The following is a 4,236-nucleotide window of genomic DNA, read 5'->3' as shown; positions in this document are numbered from 1 at the left end:
CGACCCCCCCAGCCCAATAGGATAAAAAAAAATAAATCTTTTTTTTATTATAATAAATTAAATTTTTTTTTGTTTTTTTTCTTTCCACGGTTGACATTTCGACTTTTTTCACTTTTTGCTTTGATGCGGTAAACGGTGCAGCAGCGACAGAGCATGACAGGGCGGTCGATACCAATGCCAATGAGCCCGAGACGACACCGAGAGCGACAAGAACGACCCCAAGGACGACCCCAAGGACGACCCGAAGGACGACCCGAAGGACGACCCCAAGGACGACCCCAAGGACGACGATTCCAAAGAAGACGATTCCAAGGACGACGACAACGACAAGGACTTGGATAACGAAATCGACGACGATGAAACGGCTGCCGCCGAAGGCTCCATGCTGGGTTACGTTGTGATTTTGAGCTTTATCGTGGTCGCTGCCATTGTGCTCATTTTCCGCCGACCGCTGCTCCGAGTGCTGAAGCGATTTGGCGGCAGCTCTTCTGGTGGCCGTGGTGGCGCGCGGGGTGGAAATGCACGCTACGAACGCATTCCCATGCAGAACGTGCAAGGTGATGCAGAGGCTGCCAACGAAGGCGTGTAGTCAAATCCAAGTGATGCGTTTCGTGTATGCGTGTTTGACTCTTGTGTTGTGTGCGTTTTGTTCATTACCCTGTTGATGTTCCTTTTTTTTTTTGTTCACCCTCATCCGCTTTTGCTTTGACTGACTACTTGACAATTTGACATCTGAACAAAGTTGATGTACAGTTCCAAGATTTGTGTATTGTGTTTTTTTTGGGTATCAGTCATGCAGTACACATTGGCAGGAGTAGGGGAAAAAGAAGGCGAAATTACAAACAATTGACAGACAACTACAATTCGCAATCAAAATGCGTGTCGTGCAGTCGAAGTGGTTGGCGGTCCACATACAACAGCACATGCGACACGCAGAATGACAACAAAACCGAGTCGCGCCAAAGAAAAAAGAAAAAAAAAAGCACAAACAAAAGGATCGTTCAACATGCGACAAGCAACAACTATTCCCAAAACAAAAATGAAAGTCGCATAGTCGAGATGAGGCAAGCAAACAAAACACTCAAAGAACAGAGTGGAACAACAGACAGAGAGGCAGAGACAGAGAGAGAAAGAGAGACAGAGACAGAGACAGAAAAAAAAAAGATCAAAAAAGGCGACAGACAAAACAACAAAGACACGACGACGAAAAACGTCGCCTTTACTTGTTTTGGTACTGTCCCTTGCGAATGTCGGCGAGTTGCTTGCGGGCCTTCTCGAGCTCGCGCTCTTGCTTGAGAATGAGTTCTTGAGCAGCAATGACCTGCGCAATGGAGCCGACAAACCGTTGGTCGACAGTAATGTTGGCGTCGGGCTGGTTGAAGACAGCGGCCTCGGAAGCCGACTTGACGAGCTCGTCCGTGGCAGACTTGACCATGGAGGCAGCCTGGTTGAGACGCGACTGGGTCTTGGAGTTTGCATCGGCCTTGACACGGCAGGCAACAACCAATTGAGCAGTGCTGCTGGCGACTTGCTTGGCAGACGAGACGAGACGCTCCTGGGAGGCTTCGCCTTGCACGGCAGTGTTGGCAGCATCGCACAAGCTGCCGGTGGCAGCGGCGACACCCTTGGCAGCCGAAACAAGACCTTCCGACCACATGGCGTTCTCGTGGTACTTGGCTGTTCCCTTGGTGAAGTCAATCTTGCCAGTGGACACGAGCTCCTTTTGGGCAGCGCCAGCAGCCTTGACAAGGGCAGAGGTGGCGGTGGCGATGGCCTTGGCAGCCTCGAGAATCTGCTCCTCAAAGTTGAGGTCCTCGTTGGCGGCGCGCGGGGTCTCGCGGGGCTTGAGGTCGGCAAGCTTGCGAGCAGCAGCCTCGATGGCGGCAGCGGCAGCAAGAAGCTCGTTCTCGGCAATAACGTTGGGGTCCTCGGGATCGACATAGTCGTCGCCCTTGAGCAGCTTGGCAGCGTCAACGACATCAGCCACGGCCGCGGCAACCTTCTTGGATCGGTTGGTCACGTCGTTCTTGGCGTCAGCGGTCGGGTGGCCAAGGGCGTTGTACACGGCCTCGAGCATGGCCTTGGCGTTGTTGGCAGCATCGCGGACGGCAACCGTGACGCGGGCTTGCTTGTCGGGGGTGTCGGCCTTGGCAGCGGCGCCCTTGCCGTATTGCATGAGATCGGTAAGCGCCTTGCGGGCCATGTTGGCAGCAGCAACAACCTCCTCTTGGCGGTTGGAGTTGGCAGCAGAGACAATCTTGGCGGTCGAGGTGGTGACCATCTTGGTGGCAGCGACAAGCTCCTCAGGGCTGGCGTCGCGCTTGGGTGCCTCGGGCGACTCAAGGACCTTGAGCTCAGTGCCAATGGCTTCGATGGCAGACTCGAGCGCGCGCACACCACGCGAGGCCTCGTCTTCGACAGACTTGACAACCTTGACAAGCTGGGAAATGTTGTTCACCATGCCCTTGGCATTCTCCTTGAGGCCCTCCATTGCGGGGTCGTTGACAGAGCGGCCGGCGGCAGTCTTGGTCGAGCCAATGAGGTCGGCAAGAGCGGCGGCAACGTCCTTGACAGCGTTGAGGAGCAGCTCTTGTGCGTTCGAGTCGCGCGAAGAGATGGAGGTCGCACCGCGCTTGCAAGCATCCGACAGGTGGGAAAGCGTGTCGACAGAGCTCTTGGCCGCAGTGGCAAGGGCTTCCTGGGACGAGGCAGCGCCAGTGACGAGAGCCTTGGTGTTTTCGACAATCTCCTTGGCGCGCTTGAGAATATCCTCCTTGTGCGCGTTAAAGTTGTCCTTCGGGTCGTCGGGGTTGAGCGAGCCAGAAGCAGCAAACATGGCCATGGTCTGGAGATCGCCAACAATGCCTTGAACGTTGTTGATGGCAGTCTCGCAAGCGGCAGTGCCCTTGGCGCTGCTCTTGACAGCGGCCATCACCTTGCCGACCTTCTCAGAGACGAGGCGAGCGTTGTCGTTGAGCTCCTTGCGCGAGTCAGCGTTGTCGGGGGACGACTGGACGACGGCGCACGACTGAGCGAGGGCAGCCGTTGCCGGGCCGAGCTCCATGACGGCAGCCTTGAGCATCTTCTGGGTCTCGGCGTTGGGGGCGGTCGCAACAACACCCTTGGCTTGCTCACCAATGTTGTTGTAGTGCGCCGAAATGTCACGCGCAACGCGCAGCAGCTCTGAGGGGTTGGCGGTGGAGAAGGCGACCGACTTGGCAGCCGTCTTGGCAAGAGTCTTGGACTCTTCGACGAGGGCGTTCGAGTAGTCGTTGAACGAGCCGGTGGCAACAAAGTCCTTGAGGGCGCCGGGCTGGTCGAGGCGGTCGACATCGGCGACAGCCTTGTGGATGGCCGCGACAATGTTCTGCGCAGCAGTCTCCGAGTTGGCAGACTCCTCGAAGGTGTGGTTGAGATCCTTCATGACATCGCGCAGTTCGGCAACGCCAGAGTCGACCTTGGGGTGCGAGTTGGAGGCCTTAATGTTGCCGCCAGACTCCTTGGCAGCGTAGAGCAGGTTGAGGGCAGACTCGGCCACAGTCTTGGTCTGATCGAGGACCTCCTGCTGGCGGGCAGGATCGCCTTGGCGCGAGGCAGCGCCGATCGCCGCGTCGACGAGCGGGCGAATGTGGTGGCGAAGGCGGTGACAACGTGAGCCAAGTTCTCGGGCTCGGCCTTGGCCGACTGCTGAAGCTTGGGCAAGAGCTCGGTGATTTCGTTGAGCTCGCTCAGCACGTTCTGCTGGAAGGCGCCGAGAGACTGGTCGTTGCGGCGCTCAAGGCCACCGACAGCGGCAGCAAGCGCGGCCTGGTCAATGTGGTTGATCTGGCGGGAGGCCTCCTGGATGGCCTCGTCGCACTCGTGCTGGCCAGGAGCGTGGTCACGGATGGCGTTGACAATGTTCTTGATCGAGTCAGTGACCGACTTGCTGTTGGCGGCAAGCACCTGCCACGAAGGCGGGTCCTTGGGGTTGCCAGCAAGGGACTTGGCGGTGCCAATCAGGTTGGTCGACGAGCTGACAAGGCCCTTGCCAGCATTGACAAGGGGCTGCTGGGCAGCCTTGGCATGCGCGGAAATGACGGCCGCCTGCGAGGCAAACTCGGGCGACGAGGCGTAGGTGACCATGTTGTCGACGGCAGCAAGCAGAGGCTTGGTGGTCTGGGCGCACTTGGAGCGGGTTTTCGTCGTTCGGGGGTAGTGGCGAGGGGCCTTGATGATGTGTCGCGAGGGCTGGCA

This window comes from Capsaspora owczarzaki (genome assembly GCF_000151315.2).
Source record: "Capsaspora owczarzaki ATCC 30864 unplaced genomic scaffold supercont2.1, whole genome shotgun sequence".
In the NCBI taxonomy this organism is placed as follows: Eukaryota; class Filasterea; order Ministeriida; family Capsasporidae; genus Capsaspora; species Capsaspora owczarzaki.
The sequence above is the reverse complement of the archived record's forward strand: the minus strand, read 5'-3'. Positions refer to the sequence as shown.